Genomic DNA, 19,549 nt, shown 5'->3' with positions numbered 1-19,549 from the left:
TAGGGAAAGGAAGACTGCATGTTAACTAAGCATTTAAGCTGTCAAATTTTGTCTTCCTAAATGAAGAAATGCATGAAAATATTTGAAAAAAACTAAAATTAAAAGAAAAAAAGTTTTGGCACCAGGCTACTGAATGTGAAACTGAGGGCAGCTATTGAATTTAAACACAAAAAATTGATAGGGTCACTGGGAAGTAAAATTGTCTGCATAGAGTTTGGGCAGTTGTTAGAGCTAATACAAGTATTTTACATGTAAGGACTAATTATGAAAGTTGCTACTGCTAGTAGAGAGCTCTGCACATTTAGACTGTGACAGTTTTAATTAATTTATCTGCATTAAAAAAAGCCAAGTATTTATTGAAACAAGTGCGGCAGAAATATTAATAGGCATTTTTATGCTTATATTTTTAAAGAAAAGCTCTCAGGTCTAGGGGGATTTTGAAGGTAGCAGGGAATTTTTTAATAGGCTTTGAAAGGAAAAGAGCATTTTTTTCTTATGAGGGCTACATGACTTACTAAATGCTCTCAAATCCAGAGTTTGTAGGTAAGGGACAATTAAAGAGATCCCAACTATAATTAAACTTTATCATACTCAGAGGCAAAAAGACATAAAGAAACCCACTGTGCTTTAGAGGTCTAAGGTAAATATTAAAACAGAACTTGGATCTCCCCAAGATGAGTTTTACTGGTACTACTTAAAACATTCAGAAAGATCTAATACAAATGAATAATTACCTTTCAGACACCTAAAAAGAACTACAGAAAAAATAACCCTACTTTAGTTTCAAAGTCACACAATCAACAACTTGGAAATAGCTACATTAAGGTTTCCTGTGCTCTCTCAGTTTAATTCTTTGTTTATGATAATTTTTTTCCTAAATTTATTCGGTTGTAAGCAAAGCATTCAATGATACATGCAATTATTTCAGAGTATGGAATTAACAGATTTTTGTAGTAACATTTTTTTATTTGTTTATTGACACTGAAATTTTGGGAAAGTCTTGGGAAGACTTTCTTTTCAGCACCTGTTAGTATGCTAGGACTGAGTTAATATATTAAATAGATCACTCTTACAACTGGGTTCTGTTGTTTAGGGTAACTTTTAGGGAAAGCAGGTGGAAAAACACTAAAACTGAAATAATTTTAAAATAAAAAAATGAGGAAGAAAATTAAATGTTAATAAAGTCTTGTAATATTTCATAAGCTCTACAAGCAACTTTGTACTTAGTTCAACCCACCAGTAATTTTTTTATATGTAACATATATTGGTAACATAAATTAACATCTCAGAATCTAAAGCTCGAGTTCTCAATTATTCAAAAACAATGAGTTTTTGGAGCTGTGAGATAATAAATCCAAAATTGGTTTAGTTACACAGTCTAGAGTAATGAAGTATTTTAAAGCTCAGTATTTTATCATAGCACATAATGTATTTGTATATACTGTACCATAGTGAAGTTAAAGGTAGCACTTCATCTTGACATTTTATCTTGTAAGCATTTTCACAGAGTTCACATAGAAAAAAAAAGTAAAAAACCCCAAACCTACATCTTTATTTTGTCCAATAATTCTGAGATTAGTGTTACTTTTTTTTGGTTTTTTTAATAAGCAAGGAAAAGAATTTAAGTGTTTTTAGTGAGCATCAATTCTGGATTCTGAAGTCTCTTGGGCATGTTATGTTATTAAATAACTCACTCATGAATAAAAAATACAAGGAAGCATCCGTGAAAAGATAAAAAATTAACTCTGATACAGAAAACATAACACAATTTTAATTAAGTTTGGCAACTGAGTACTGAATTTTTATTCTAAAGGTGAGCAGCAACCTTGTTTAAACAGTGAATTGAGCAGGCAAGGTCTATTATTTAATGCATGTAAGAACTTTTTACTTCAGACCATGGAATAGCTTAAAACAATCATATCACGAGGAAAAAGAGATTTGTGTATTTTGTAATGAGGATATATACACATATATGATAAAGATGTATATATAAGATAAACCCTGCTTCATACATTTTTTTCTTAAATAGACTCAAACTGGGAGGGAACCTCGTGGTGCACTTCAGAAGTAAACCTACCACAGGTCACATATCAGGCAAGTCTCCTGTGGCTGAGAACAGAAACGTGGCTTAGCACTGCACTCCCTGGAGTAGCACTGGCAAACTCCTAACACTGATGCCAGGTTTGGTACCAGCAGAGATTTATGCTAGCACCAAAAATGCTTGAAGTGCATTTTAAATAAATTTTTCATTAGATGTGAAAAATCTTTACTATTACACATTTCCAGATCCCAGAGAGAAGAAACTGAAAAGCTAATTTATTTGCATTTGCAAGGCCTGTAAAGTTGGTACAACAGTGAAGGCCAACAATAATTCTAGCTAGTTCCTTATCTTTTTAAGATATTTGCCTAAATTTGGAGTTACAGTTATAGTTGGACTGAAGATCTAGTTTTATTTTTGGATTCTGAACACAGAGACCAGAGAACATGAGAAAATAGCATTAAATGAGTTAGGGAAGGGAATTCAGCCTCTTAGTATGGTTAAGGCCGGATTAGAAATAGATTTAGTGTCTCAGAAGAGAAGGCTGAAGATCTAGGTTAATTTCTGGATTCTTCAGTGCCTAGAGAGCTAATCCAGGGGTATATAAACAGACAATGGCTTCTGCTTACTTTGGAGGCAGATGTGAACTGCTAGTTTAAGAAAAGCTGTAAGATCACCCCAGGAGGGATACAGGAGCATAGTGTTATTGGCAGCACTTGAAAAGCACAAAGGGCTGTGAAAGACTTGGTGCTAGAGCAGCAAATTGGTTTTGGTTAATTGTCTAGATGTTATTGGGTTCTCGGTACCAACTGGGTTATCAAAAGGTTAAAGTTTAGCTCTGGGAATATGATCAGAACTCACCAGCACATGCACGGTTTACCAGCAACGCTACCTATGACAAGTATGAATTAAGTATCTCTGAAGAAAGCTTTTATTTAACCTTGAGAACATGAAAAAGTGAACAAGATTTTTTCAGGTTCCTGCAGCTCTGCACTCTAGAATGCACAATATCAGAGGCTCGAAGTGGGGCACATACACAATATGGTATAGTGCACAACTGTAGAGTACAAATAAAATTTATATTTTGTGTGGCAGTTTAACTTTGAAAACAGGAACTGAATTTGTCTGTTATGTGTGATTTACAGGCCTAAAATGATATGTTTAGCGGAATCAAATAGGTCAGAATGACATGGACCTGGCCAGCAAGTCTCTTGTTTGGTTTATATTTCATTTCAGTTCAGGGATTCAGGCCAAGATGTACTGAGGATGTGGGGAACATGTAACCACTAAGGCTCACAGAGTCAGGGAAAGAAAGGGTTAAATTGCTAAGACTATTTTTGGAAGCAGCAAAAAGACAGAAAACAGGATGTGCAAACTGTGTATTTCTTGTAGTTGACCTCCTGTCTTTAAGAATCCTAACTGCAATAAATAACTTCTTTTTAACAACAGTCAATTTCCACATCAATATTAGACAGCCTTTCAAAGACCATCCCGCATCTTGGTTTAGAAGATGCTGAACTATACTGTTACCAGCTTAGCTCTAGAGCACTTGCTTTATAGCACCATGAAACAAGCAGAAATACAGCTTTAAATAAAATATACAGTCTAAATATGCTTCAAACCTAAAGAAAACTCACTCATCCCTATTGCTAAATATTTATTCCAGATCTGAGAGACCTGTAGTTCCAGTATAAACCTAGATTTTGGGTATCATGTCTTCTAGTTCCTGAGACACTCACCCTTGCTCTAGTCTTAACTACAGTTTTCCTTTAAGCACCAGCTGTTTTAGCCTATACAGACTGGGCCAATTAACTTTTTTCAGCTGCTGATGAACTGTTATACTCCCTTACAATCACACACCCATCTTAAATTTATGTGAAGCACATTTGAACAAGAAATAAAACCATTTATCCAGGCCAGTTGTGGGATCACCCTAATTCTGCAAGAATTAAACCCACAGTTTTCAGCACCACTTGTACAAAGCCTACACGTTGCTTTCAATTGTAGCCCTTGTCTCAGCTATGCTTTAAGGACCCAAAAATGCCTTTACAGAACCTTTTGGTCCTGTGTGTTCTGCTCAGTCTTGCAATAAGCTTAATTTCTTTCTCTGATCCTCTCACCTACTTCTATTCCTAAACCTCATTAGAACATTAAATTCTCCAACACAGTCATCATAAAGACTCAAAAGAAATAATTCACAACATTCACTGGAGGGGTTTTCAGCCACTGGGAGCTGGCAGAAGGGGTTTTACCCCTCGTGTGCTGACACAAAGAAGCCCGGAGGTCAACGCTGAAACCCCTCTGGAAGGCGGCACTCAGTGCCCATCACACAATGAAAAAGGGGTAGAGCTCCTCACCCAAAAGGGGCTGGATCCTTCTGTCGCTGTTCAGCAGGCACGCAGGCGAAGGCGAAGTAAAGAGAGGGCCTCTCCATATGTGTGCCACGCAGGTTTATTCCTGAGAAATCACAGGGACGAAGAGGCCAATTGGTGGGAGGGTCCAGGGATCTTATACTGGGTACAGAATAGGTGGGGAAAGAGATCTCAGACAATGGGATAGAGACAAGCGGGTGGGATTGACAGGAAGAGAATCAATGGGAACAAAAAATAGGAGGGACTCAGGGAAGGATCCAATGGGGGGGGGGGTCGAGGAACAAGGAACTTTCTAGAACTAATACATATTAAAGAAGGAAAATGAATATACATAACTTCATACATAACACAGAGCGACAAAATATTAACCAATCAGGGGAAAACATGCAAAAGATAAAACAAGGGAATCATGGGTTCTCACCATGCAAAGTCACACGCTAAACTTGGGTTGCTAACCAGGACAGCTGCTTCTTTGAGTTCTGCTCAGGAGAAAGAGTAGCTGCAGTCATCTGCACCACTATACTCTCATTCTGCCTCTTCAAGTTACATTTTTAAAAACTTTAGTCCCTGTTGCTCCTAGTACTACTCCATACCATAAAATTAGCCCCAGACTATAGCTTTTTCAGTGAACTATGCTGCCTTCCCTTCCAGAAGTAAATTTCTCATTCAGACCAAACTGAGCTATAATTGTCTGATCCTACAAATTTCACAGAAAAGGCAAAGCCATTATCCCAACTCTGTAGCCATTGTTACTATAATCCTCCTTATTTTTAAACTTGTTAACAGTAGTCTCTTCTACAGGAAGGAGTCTCTAAGGAGTACCTCCTAGGAGATAGCTCTGTGGCCACCCTGGCCTGCTACTGTGCAGTTAAGACAAAGGAAAAGATTGTGGTTATGGCAAAATTCATTATATTGTGAAGGAATGCTAGTTGGCAAACTGGGACTTGGGCTGGAACTGGCAAGGTCTTGTATCTTACAGTTAATTCCTAGGTTATTGTAGGCTGATGGTAAGTCTAAGAGTAAGATTTGACTTTGGTGTTGGTAGTGCTATTGGGGAGAGGAAATCGTAGAAAGTTCAGAATATAGCCACAGTGCTTTCACCTGCTCTCCTAGCACCTCTAAATGTCTCCCCCCCTCCCAGTTTTGAGATTAAATTTAAGAATAGGCGTGATTGATTTCTTGAGGTTATTGCCAGATCTTGATAAACATGCAAAAATTTGATGAAAGCTAGCTCTGGAATGCCTGTATCCTTTTTCCTTCTCAACCTGATATCAAAGCATACATCTAGTTTTAACCAGAAACAATGGAAGTTCTTAACACCCATCTTTTGCTATTGATTCACTCTATGCTATAGACTTCCTACTCAGAAGTTCTGCAACCACTGTATAGAAGTGTCCAAAAACATGCATGTCCTTAATCCCAAAACAAATGTCTCTGAAAACTTCTGAGGCAGCTGCTTATCTTTTCTCTTATCCTGAGGACAGAATCTTCATGTCTGTTACTGTGCCTCATTCCTGAAAATCAGGTGCCAGTTAAAGCATCAACAACTTGCTAAAAGTAATAGATCCAGACCCTGTATATTATAGTCATCCTTTACAATATGCCACAGAATTCCATGAAGATCAACAACTTAATCTCTCTTAAAGAAGTAAAATACAGTGTTGGTCCATGTATACCCTAATAGCTCCTGAGAATGCTTTTCATGTTTAGATCAAGCAACTAGTAAGACCTAGCCTTCACTTTTAGTTAATACTAGACTATATTTTGACATGTGACCTTACATTCCCTACATGAATTCCTGCAACAGGTCCGGGATTTTCCAAACTATCTTCCACAAACTGGATAGTTTGACAACCCAAGGATGTCTGGACCACATTAAGCCACTTGAAAGCTCTACAAATGCTTCCAGGTTACCCTCAGGCTGATTTTACTGGGAGACAACCATTCCCTGTGAGTTTCAACATCATTGTACTTACCCTGTGTGCTGGTTTTCTTTTTATTGTGGTCTGCTGATCAGAGCAACAGCTTTTAATCCTTTTCCTTAGTCCTGGAGCCTCTTGGTTTTAGTGTTCCTCCTGGAGCAATTGCTCTTACTGTGCCATAAGTTTTTGCAAGTGCTCACCAGTTCTCGAAGCTTCTACTGGGTCTGCTGCTGCCCCCTTTAACTGCACCTATAGGTACATTTGCTGCACCTGTTGCTGGTGGTGTTCTGCTACCTCCTGGTTTTCTTACCAAGGATCTCTGAATCTGCATTTCTACTAGTAACAGCCTTGCTGCAGACATTCTCCCTCTCGGGTGGTCTGCCTTTGCCTATGGTCACCACAGGATCACTGGTATCACTCCAATGAACAACTCTTGATCAGTGTTTCAACACAAAGCAAATGTAGCAAGGCTAGCCAGGGAACAACAACAACAGAGCCATTCTTCCTTGAGTAGACATCATTTTTTCACTTATTACAGAAGAATCAGGACACGCACACTGGCAGCCCCACACTGTTAAAATCCACAAATACTTGAAAAATTGGTATGCAAGCTCTTCTACTCCTTCACTGAGGTAGGAACTGACAAGCTTGTGTGTATCATTTTATTATGGAATACAGTCAATTTTCTATTCAAAAAAAAGACACATGAACTCTATTTGAGGGAACTAACAAAATTAGTTCTTGTGAGTCATCACTGTATTGCTGGTAAAGTGAAAGTATTCAGAACAGGAAGAATAAATTAATTAAACTTGAATGATGCAAAGCTCACATGGCTAAGATAAAACCAGGAACCAGCAGGCATATAATGGGGTTTATTTTATTTTATAGCCAGTATTGATAGGTGGTTTATAAGGCTACCAGAGCTGAAGAGCAAAGCATAGTCATCTACAAGATTATAGAGATCATAATTGTTATGGGTCTTTGATCTACAGTAGAGTTAGTTCTGCTTCCAATTAAGGTTTCTCAACAGAAACAGCTGAATTATTTTTAAGAGGGATTTTCAAGATGTCCAGGGATGCCTGTAGGTCTGGAGCCATGACATTTATTTCTGAAGCAAGTATGATCATCATATCATGTAAGAAATATAGTTGGTTTTCAATAACTCAAAATAAATTACAGTGCATGTGATGGCATCCTAGATTACTATTAAGCAAATGGTTTTGTCTGGAAATGGGCTTGAGTTCAGGACTGTAAAGATCTGGGACAAGTGCTGTACAATTCAAATACTTGGTTGAGTAGGGTGAAAGCTGTATTTAACAAGTATGGGATTTTGGTCTTCTTGGGTACCCAGTGTGAGGCAGTCGCCACAGGCATCGGGATTTCCACATGGAAAAATTGCACTTGCCTATGAGTTGCTCTTGCCAATGAGGGACCTACCACCTGTGATCACCTCATGATCACCTGTCAAAAGTGACGGAGATCTATTGGATCTCCTTGGAAGATCCTTGGATCCCCCAGGAAAGATAGACACCAGAAGAGAGCAGAGACCAAGGAACTACCAGGTGCAATGAACCAGGACTTGAAGAGGAAAGCCACAGACACTCCTGAGGAGTCCCGTTGAAAGAGGAAGAGAGAAGAGAAGGAGGAGAATGATAGAAAATGAAGTCAGAAAAAGAATAAAATCGTAAGAGTCTTCAGCTAATAGACTCCAATAAACTGAAACCACCAAAAGCTTAATCTGAAACCCAGAAAAAAGATCTGCTGCTCCTGCCACTGCCACATACGTCTGTTGCACAGTCTGCTCCAAAGTCAACCAAGATGGCCCAAAAAGAGATGTAACTAAGACTGACAAGCTTCCTCCTATGGATAACACTGCCAGGAACAAGAGCAACCACAAGGATCCTTTGCTCACCATGCAGAGGAAAGTGAAAAGAAATCACATAGAACTGTCAAAGGGTGTCAAAGGATCTGCAGGAGATATCACAAATCATTTCCCAGTGCTTTCTTTATCAAATGGTACTTTCAAGTCAAGGAGGCCTCTAATCAATTCTGAAAAACAGCGTTCAAAGAAATACCACTTAGAAGAGACGAAGAGGCTGAAGCACAAAGCTGATGCAATGACCGACAAGGCTGGAAAGGCATTTCAGCACCAGGGAGACTGCCTTTTTATTCATCGAATATGGAATTGCCTTGAAACTGGATGCACCAGAACCAAAATCAGTTTACAGCATATTCAGCGACACCATAGTTCTCATCAAATTCATTATTGACATTGAAGCCATTTGCAGAGCACTCAGTATCTTCACGTGGAAAAATCATTTGCATGTTATGAATGTGCTGCAAGTCCATTTTGTGTATGGCCATGTTTGGTTACATTATTCCAGGCTCCTGAATGACCACTTCAAGAGTAATTCCACAGTAAAACAAGCACTTCTCCAGATGTTGCAAGAAGCACAGACCTGCCTTCTCCTCTTTATCCAATACCCTCTCCTGCCGGTTTTGTGAGTTCGCAGCTGGGATCAAATTCCAGCAACAGCATTGGCAAGAATGGCATTGTCTAGAACAGCTTCACTTCTGAATACATTTAAACTCTTACCATTTGGAGCATCTTGTGTGAGGGTGTTTTGCAGATAACCACAGGCTAAGAAACGCTTCCTATCATCTGTTTTGAATCTAAGGCCCCCAAACATTTCATTGCAAGGCACAAGAATTCCCTATTTATTACTCTACCAATAGCACTCTTGACTTAATATTGACTTGATTTTGAGCAACAGGATGATATTTTTAACATAACAATCTATTTTAATTCAGAGATGACATTCATAATAATAATAAATTCAATCTCCTTTCTGTGTAAAATCTAGATTATTTTCCCCATTTTGCTGAACAACAGATGTATCTGTACTGAGTTTCACCTGCCATTGCAGTGACCATACAGTCTTACACGGCTCTTTCCTACTTTTTTTATGGTCAGGCTTTCCTGAATAACTTAATATCAGTAAACACTGTCACATTTCCCAAGGAATGGCTCATTTATGAATATGCTGGAAATTATCAGTCGTAGGACAGATTCCTGAAGGGCTTTATTGGTAGTTTTACAGAATCAGCTAGGTTGGAGAAGACCTTGGAGATCATCAAGTCCAACCTATGACCTAACACCACCTTATTAGCTAAACCATGGCACTGAATGCCACATCCAGTCTCTTTTTAAACACCTCCAGGGATGGTGACTCCACCACCTTCCTGGGCAGCCCATTCCAATGCCCAACCACTCTTTCTGTAAAGAATGTTTCTCTAATGTCTAGTCTAAACTTCCCTTGGTGCAGCTTAATACTGTGTCCTCTTGTCCTGTTGCTGGTTGTCTGGGAGAAGAGACCAACCCCCACCTGGCTACAACCTCCTTTCAGGCAGTTGTAGAGAGTGAAAAATTACTGCTTAATCCAGTTTCCATTTTCTGTTTTCTACACATCTACATGTGTAACAACTTTTGTTCTTACTCAGTGGATGCTTTATTTATGTAGGAGCCTTCTGAGATAGCTTGTTGACAATATCAGTCAGATTTCCCTGATACATGCTTATTTCTCAGACAAAAGCACAACAGGTATTATGGAATTGTAAGGTATGACTTCCTTCTGCAAATTTTGTTTAATAATATTGCAACACAAAACCCACCTGAACTAAAACCACCTGGACTATAGGAAAGCTAACAACAATGGAAAAAAATCCATCTGCAGCACAGCTAAGAGTGAGGAATTCTAATGCACTGCAAAAGAAATGAATCATAGCAATGAAACGGCCTTTTAACTAGACATGGATTGTTAAATTATTAATAGTGCAGAAAAGGAACATTTATTCAATTAATACTTTTGTTCTGTCTTTAAAAGAAAGCCAGATAAGATACATGGGTCACATAGGAATAAAGGCAAGATTCTTAATTCACTAGCAACTGAGAAAGATATTAGACAACATCACAATCAAATAAGCATCTTACAGGTGCATAAGATGTTTCCAGTAACACTTAATTGTTTGCTGAGGAAATATCTGGCCTCCTAATTTGAATTTCATTTATTTATTACAGTGACAATAAAACTGTAGAAGACTGAAAACACTGTTTTTTTTTTTCACCAGTCAGGATGAAGAAGTGGAGCCTTAATTGATTAGTCTGATTCCAGTCAGAAATAAATTAATCAAAAATTATTTCAGAATCAATAAATAAATAATTAATATACAGAATTCTAGTTAATCTCAGTTAACAAATATTTTAAAAAACCCAAACATTTTTTTAAACAAGACGGGATGGACTTTTGTAGATAATATAGATCTACAGATAATATAGATAATTTAAAGAATATATATTTTTGATAATATTTTAGATGGTCTATTTTTGTTTACATAAGTCTGTTAACCAAACAGATACTGTATCATTAAGGAATTAAATACATGCTACTAACATCATAATGCCATCCTGTAGCAAAATGATTGAATGAATTTGCACTTTAGTTTACTAACAAGAGATACACAAATGGAAATCTAGATACAGCAATGGTTACTGTCATACTATGACCTCTTCATGTTTCCTTTTATAAAATGTAGTAGGGGAAAACATGGAAGTCCCACAAAAGAGGGAACATAAGAATAATTTCAGGGTTGTAGAAAGTGTAAGAAATATTCTACATAAATTGGAACAGGAGTCAGGTGGTCTTGCCTTGAATAAAATGAAAATCTGTGAAAATAGGCAAACACAGTAATTTATCTCTGTAATCTTCCATTAACCCATGATTAATCCACTGATGTTTGAATAGTTAATTGGGCTGGCTTCATTAAGACCTTTTCTGGAGTCATAAAGTATATGGATATTCCATCAACTGAGAGAATTAGGATCCAGGTTAATGTGGTTTTACTGAGTTAAATACCACCAGAGTTTGATTTTCTCTATGTATTCCTTTGGGTAAGATAAGAAGGAATCATTCAACTTCCCTCTCATGGCAACAAAAACGTACCTGTTTTCAAACAAACAGACAGAACAAAATTATCTGGAGCAACTAATCAAAGCACCCATTTGTTCCGGACACATATATTATTAATATTGGAATAATGTTTCTTTTCCAAAGTATGCTATATAAAACTGCTTGCCATTCTTGTGGGATACACTGCTGACAGGGTCATCTCACCTTGAATATAGATTAAGATTAATAAAATGAAAATACTGATTTTTTTCATGAATATAAGACCCCAGAACTTTTTCTGACTTGTCTTCATGTCATTCTGTTCAGTATGTATCTGCTTGCCTACAGAAGGACTTGCTTGTTCAATACAGTGAGTTTTACCTTGTCTGCAGAACAACAAAAAACCCAAACAACAGCAGCAATATTTAGTGTTCTGGTACTAAGAAATAGCCTAAATGGATCATGCTCATTTAATTTCTGCTCCTTCATCCAGTTTCTCGGACTGAGAACTTCCTACTACAAGAAGAGAGCAAGTAAGATATTTTCAAACATGGCAATATTTCATTTGAGGAACACTACTTTGTTAAAGTGCTGCAGAAATATTTTGCTATCAACCTCTGACAAATCACAAATGCTGCTTCCTAGTAGGTTGCACTACACAGATCTCTTCAGAGTCCAGCAGCTGGGCACTTAATGGAACAGCCAATCTCAAGTTTCCTGGCACAGTCAGGAACTGCAGAACATCACGGAGCCAAGAACACAGCAGCCTTGGGAAATCTATATTCAAGCTTTAAAGAACCTGGAAACATCTTCAAGGCATCCTGTTCTACATGTTCATTGTGCTAATTCCTAATTCTGGGGAATTCCCCAGAATGCTCCCACTTCTGAACGAGATGTGTGCACTGTTTAATTTTGGAAAAATCACAAGATATTCTGATTGCCTGAAATTCTTTTAATATTTATTCTCTACTTTCAATATATTTGAAGGTTTTTTATTTGTTTGTGAGATTGTCTCATATCAAATCTAAAATATTTTGAAATGTTGGACTTTTTCAGAGAATGGAGGTTCTGGATTTCATCTAGCTTCTAATCATTATTACTGTGGTCATGATGCTTTTCCTTTGAGTATTGTTCTCTTGCTCCTCTAACATGTGAGGAATGGACAAAGAAAAGGTGATAAATAGCTCCATCTGAAACAAGGGTTTTTTTCTTTATTTTGAATCTAATGTTTTCAAATAGAATAACTGCAGAGCTCACAGTTGCATTGGGTGACAATGCCCAGGGAATATTCTCATTCTGTGACAGTTTCTAACAGAAACATCTGCCTGCAACTTGTGACTTAACTGACACTACCAAAGTGGTATTTCCACTAAACCAGCACTGCAGAATAAGAAAATGGGCATAAATATTGATATCTATGTGCAGTACCTGATGACTGTGAAGTCCATCAGCATTCCTTTAATCGTAGAGACAAATTCTTTGGTATATAACAGCGTTTTACAAAATTTACATATAAGAGAATGAATATGTTAACCAGAAATTAACATTTTAAGATAGAAGCCCTTCTCTTGTGGTATTTGTCATTAAATCTTTAAAAAAATGGATGAAGACTTCCCCAGATGAGTATGCCAACTGGAAAAGGTGAAAACAATTGCGCTGCTTCTGTTAGGCTGAGCTCAATGTAAAATTTAAATCAATGGCATAAAACAGTGAATCATCAATTCAGTTTTTATCTTTTATGTTAACCATGTACTAATTCAGCAACACAAGGTCTTCTCATACCTGTGTCTGTTGTTGTTGTTCTTTGCTAAATAGAGTGAAAATTGTAAAAGAGACTTTTATAATGTGATTTTCTGAGTATGATACTGCAACACCAACAATAACACATCCCATAAAAATTGAATATTGGTCCCATTTGGGGATAAGTATCAAATTCAAGTCAATTTCCAGTTTCAGAACCATTTGGCATTAATGTTCTGAGACAAACTGGAACACACCTGACATTTTAGCTTAGAGTACGACAAAACTGGAAGTGACTACTACTACTACTACTACTACTACTACTATTACTACTACAACTACTACAACTACTACTACTGCTACTATTAAATGACCCCTCGAATGAATCAAATGTTTTGACTGGTCTCAATATGGTATTATTCTTTTATGTGTGAAAATTTCTCCATTAAAGAATATGAGTAATTTTGGCAGTGGATGGGGAGGGGATCAGGTCAGGAAAGAGGTTGAAAGAGCAGTCGTAATAGCAAAACATTCAGTAGGTGTGTTATAGCTTCTTAAAAACAGCGTAATGTGGGACAAAGTTATTTTCTGTCTTAGGAGAAAGACCAGATTGTAATGGTCATATAAAATTATTTTTTAATCTTTTTCTTTGGACTAAAACTAAAGATATTGATAATTTTGGCCCATTGCCATACGAGATCTAAAAGATCTTGCATTTATAAAAACAGTTGATTTGAGGGGAAAAGAAAAAAAACTTTTTATTCTGTTGTGTAAGTTGATTTCACTGTGATTTTGCCCAACTTGCATTGATTCTTTGCTGCCTCCAGTGGAAGCTGTGTACAGCTGCCTGACCATAAAAACATGGAACTATTTCTTAAAGCTAATTTCAAGTCTTGAGGCTGCTTTTAGAAGCTGCTGCAGTTCCCAGATTCTGATGCTTATTTTATTCCCATTTAGGCCATAATGCAAAAAAGCTCATGTCAGTCTACAAACTGGTAAGAGTCCCCAAAGCTTTTGCCTCTACCCCTTGAACACAGGTGGGATCCACAGGTTGTGACTATACCAGAAGACAAATGTGAAAACTGCCAGGGAGGTTTCCTGGCACTGGAACCCAGCCGTCAATACTGTGAAATTGTTAGGGTGGTCCCTGGAACATGGTTAGTCTGCGACAACTCTCCTGATCGATCCCTGTGTACTGTTGGGAAGCCAGGCAGCCCAGGAAGTATTCCTAATGAGTAGTTTGCGTAAGGCTGTCCTCTTGCTGGCAGTAAGAAGGATGGACAGAATGGATGTGGCCTATCTATGTGCCAGCTGGCTTAAGTGCCACAGACTTTATCAGTGCTCTTGAGCGCATTATATTTATTCCTGCAGATGTATCCTGCATATTCCAGGTCCTCGGCTTCCCGCAGTTCAGCTGAACCAGAATGTTTTCTCTCCTCTAAAGGACAGCAAACTTCCGTACAAGAAGAGATAATATTCATTACCCTGGGCTTGTGGATGTACAATACAGTATTTGAAAATATATTCTGCACTTTCATATCTTTGCATCACTTCAAGTGCAGAATCAAGAAAAGCTAGAAGTTGAACTCGGAAATCTAGAGACAGCTCTGAATAGTCTTCTGTTGCTGTTGAATAAACTTTCTGGCTTTACTGTGAACATATCTTAATCCCATTATGAAGCTGGTCATGAGGCTGCCTGGGTACAGTTTGGGATTGCAGTGCTGGTTTCTGGAAGAAGATAACCTCTGGTCAACAGTGAACACATGTAGGGGGCTCAGTGCTGCACAGTATTTGTAGAACTGTTTATGGCCTGAATGATAGCTGCCTAGAAGGGGATTAATCCCTCTTTCTTCCTCAGCAGCTTTTGTAGGCACATGATCTTCCAAAGGGTGTGCTTGCCTACAAGAGGTCTCTGGAATACAGTCTGGCCAATGGGCCTGCTTTGCATCTGATCTGTAAAAAGTCATCCAGCTCTCCACTGGATAGTCATGAGACCTGCTCACTAAACTAGCAGTGTGCCTGCCTACTGATGACCTGCAGAAGGAAACAAGTACCTCTGCTTTTTATAGTTCTTGATGCTTGTACTTAGCATTCATATGCTGATGGTAAGTCATATGGGATATCCTTATGTTGCCTGAGATGGCATTTGTTTTTCAGCATAAATTTTTTAAGAAATGGTGCAAAGACAATGTGAGATAACATTCTCAGATTTAGATTACACTATCAAAACATGTCATCATTTATCAGCCATGTCTCTAAAAACCACGTGATCCACTTGTCTCTTTGAGCTAAGAACCATGGCTGTGATGGAAGACGAAGCTACTCTGCTTCTAAAATTACTAAGTTCTTATGTACACTGAAGCCATCCTCTTTCCTTTGGCACAGAAAGAGCAGAGTAGGCCAGAAAATGTAATGCACTCTATCAGCTAATGAGACATCAGCTAGGGCTTTTACTTGTAATCTTAATTTGATGTAGAAAGAGTTTCTGTGGCTGCAGCTATATAACCCTAAGCGAACAGATAGGAGTCCACAGTGAATCCACATATAGCAGACTCACAGCTGCACAGTAGCTGTTAAAGGTAGTTTCTTAGAAGGCATTAACTCCTACCCTCACTTACCTGCTTAAAAGTTCAGGGTCTGGTCTATGTTAGAGTATTCCTGTAGGCAATAGTCTATAGTTGGAGAGGCTTGACTTGCTTCACTGGGGCATTTATCTTTATTGTGTTAAAGTATCTCTGAAAACCTAAATACAGAATAATTCAGAGGAGTGGTCTCTGAGACTTCAGGGGGTACCCTGAAGACCATGAAAAGCATCTAAAAAAGTGAGACTATTCTCTCAAGACACGAATTTCCTCCTGCTGGTTCAGTAGGATTTCCAAAGGAGCTTTGTGTGGGTGCAGCACTGTTGCCCTGCTGCAGCAGTGCAAAGCTGATCGAACATAATTTTAAAACTGGCTCAATAACACGCATTCGCCAACTCAGAGCTGTCTTTAGCCTTGAATTTACAGGCAGAGAAGAGTTCTAGCCAAAAATCTGGTTGGGAATTTTTGTTGTGGTTTCTGTTTTTAACTTACTACCAAACATCAAGCCGGCCCTGGCTGCAGTTCTGATGAAACATTTGGGAACTGTATCAAAGTTCTTCAATTTTGGTTGCAGTGATGATTAATGGGATTTTAATCTTGTTGGCATTTGCATCAGGTAGGAAGTGGGGAAAGCCCTTAAAATGCTCAATTGGCTTTAATACCCCTAACATCTGTTGAAGTTTTTGTTCTCGTTATATATGTTCTCTGGCTGATTTCAGTGCTATAGGAATTCTTAATGCCTCATCTTTAGTCTCCCCAGCAGCTGTCATTGGACATTGCCTCTGAGAGTTGGAGGCTCACAGAAATGACTGAGCCAGGTGCATAAATATTATTTTATACTTATGTACAATACATTATATTGAAAACATTCTGCATATTCATTAACTTGGAACAGAGATTTTGGAAAGTATCATCTGTTGGAAGCAGTGTATATATTTTTCTATACAGATTTTAAAAGTAACTATCATACATCCAGATTCCACATGTGTGGTCAACATTTTGTGAGTTGAATTGCCATGTCAACCAACTGATACCCACTCAATCCAACAGAACTACTAGCCCCATCTCATTCTATAATACTAACTAGTGGGATTGGCATGTAACCTGAAGATTAAATACTGCTTTTCTTTTGTGAGGTGTGAAAAGTCTGGTTTTTAAACCAAGGGTTTTGTAAGTTGATGTGATGTCTAAGGGAAAAAATGTATTTCAAAAAAATTTTTTTTCAGTTCTGAGGTCAATAAAGAGCAATGCAAGAAGCATTTCTTTAGCCTATTCATATGAATGTCCATTGGAATTTTCTTCAAGGTTTACACACAGTTCAGGTTATGAGCCTGATTTAGACAATCAGCTCTGCTCTGCAATCACTTTAGAAAATGTTGCACTTGCTTTTATTAAATATAGATAGGAACCCTTATGTCTGTTATAATCAGATGAAACAAGAGCATGCTTGAAAATGTAGGGCTCTTAGCATGAAAATTTCACCAGTCTAAGACAACAGAACCAAAGAGAACACATTTTCTTGTTCTCATGTACACCATGTAAGTAAAGGAAGTAGAGATGTCTTTCCTTTTCTGTCTTAGCATGGCATACTAGAATGGCATACTAGAATGGAATTGGAGAAAACAGTGACTAATGTGTGTTATTTAACAAAGCTAGAAATTCTGCCTGGCATTTGGTCTGAATCCCAAATGTAGTGCCTCTGTTTCATAACCAAGGGAACAGGGAACAGTACACTGGCTAAAACTATCCACCAAACACTGCATTTGATCTCCTCATTTGTCTATGCTTACTTCATGAGGTTCTTATCCTGAGGATCACAGTGTTTTCTTTAAAGACGGGGCATTTTTAATAACATTGTATATCGATCTATGCATAGATTTTGATTGTGGAAGAGTTAACTAACTTGGCGTCCTGTAAAAATAAGACCAAAATATCACATCACTTTTAAATGAAAACCACTCCTCCAGGACAAGCCAAAAAGCTAACTGCATAGCATTACCTCTAGGGATCTGCTCTCTCAGGTACATGTTGCATTTTGAGACTAAGTTTCATATCTCCCTCTCCACCTTCTTTCAAGGAAAGCAAGCAGGTTTTTGTCCTGGCAGGGTAGGTGTGTTCATCTTTCATCTGTGCCTGAAAGGATTAAAACTTACATCTTGTAATTCCTGGAAGAATGCTTTCTTCACCATCCTGGCTGTTTAGTGTTGACAAGAGTCAGGCGCTTCCCTGTATCCAGGGAAGAAGTCCAAGATCCTGTGAGCAGTCATGGCAAACAGTGCACCTACTCACTTTAGAAGCCTCAGGAGTCACACTGAAGGTGGGTGGAAGGCTTGGGGATTGTAGTTTTGACAATATATATGCAGAGTGGGAGCTTGGTAGCATATAGGCAGTTATCATCTAGATGGCTAGCTTAGATGGAGCCCTAGGAAAAGGTACTTGAGAAAATATAACCTGTTGGAATATTAAATTACCATCCTAAACCTGTCAGTGGGATTTTCAATTTAACTCTATTGAAGTCATGGGAGCTATTATATATCTTTGAATAATTCAATGTAAACAAATCAGAATAGACCCTTGCCTCAGAAAAAGACAACAAACTGTTTATCTACCTCATATCTCAGCTAATACCTTCATTGTACTTCAAGTCTATGTTTATATTAGTAAATTTAAAAGGAGTATTCCTGAGCAGTGGAATTCAATTGTTTATGATATTACCTTGTCCTTGGTGTGTCTTAGGGCAGTTCCAGCTATCCCATTCTCAGACTCATGGTGGAGATACCTCAGAAGAGGGATTAATGCAGTTTCTCCTAAGGTCCACTGTCTCTTCAAAAGGAAGAGAGCTACATAAACCATATTATTCAACAATTTGCTGGTTGTTCCTTGACAGATGGTCTCCATGCCAGACATAACAGGCATGTCTGGGTACATCTAAGGTAGTAGAAATGATGCAGCCTAGCATTCCTGACTTGAATTGGTGTGTACTCAAAACACATCCTTATAGGATGGTGATCAAAAATGACATAGAAATTGTAGCTGTAAGGAAGGGGAGAACCCATCCAGGTGTTTAGCTGAATTCCTCTTTCAGTTCTGCAGTTGTATCTACCTTTTTCCAAAGAGATTACTTCGGGTGAAGGAATACTTGCCATGTAATCTTAGAACAGAACACCAGACTGTATTCTGCCCGCCTCGTTTTCCATCTTCCCTGTCTCCAATTGGTGACCTCAATGTGTCAATATTTGGAATGACTAACATGTAAATACAGCCATACCAAGTCATGTCATGCAAAGGGACATTGTTTCTCACTGTTGAACTGATTGTTCACTTTCTTTTTTCCCCTCAGTCTTAAGGTGACTGGAAACAAACCATGAAGCCAAGAGGAGGAAGGATTCTGGACACCTGACAAAGCAGTCTTGTTCAGTCTTGCCTCTGGGTCTCTTTCTTCATCACGTGGTGTGTATTTTTCTTTTCTTTTTTTTTTTTTTATGTTTTTGTACCTTCACTGTGACAGCATGGGCTGAGATTTTTGTAGTAAGAGACATGTGTGCCATTCATATATTGCTTTTGAAGAGAAATCGATTAAAATAACAAAGTAGTTGGGGAACCCAACTGCAGACAATACAGAGGAATCCAGAAGATGAATTTGTGGACGCCCCTCTCTGGAAGCGTTCCAGGCCAGGCTGGAGGGTGCAGTCGGGGGCGGTGGAAGGTGCCGCTGCCCGTGGCCGGGGGTCGGGACCCGGCGGTCTCTGGCCCCGGCCGGGCCCTCAGCGCTCACGGACGTGGGGCGCTCAGCGCCTCCTGGCGGCGGGCGGCGGCAACGCCGGGCGCGCGCGGGGTGGCGGCCGCTGGGGGTCGCTGTTCTGGCTGCGCGCGGGGAGCCGGCGGCGCGCGGCCCCCGGAGAGGCGCCCCCGGGCCCGCGCGAGTCCCTCAGGGCTGGGGAAGCGCGCC

This window comes from Corvus cornix, chromosome 3 (genome assembly GCF_000738735.6).
Source record: "Corvus cornix cornix isolate S_Up_H32 chromosome 3, ASM73873v5, whole genome shotgun sequence".
Classification (NCBI taxonomy): Eukaryota; Metazoa; Chordata; class Aves; order Passeriformes; family Corvidae; genus Corvus; species Corvus cornix.
The sequence above is the reverse complement of the archived record's forward strand: the minus strand, read 5'-3'. Positions refer to the sequence as shown.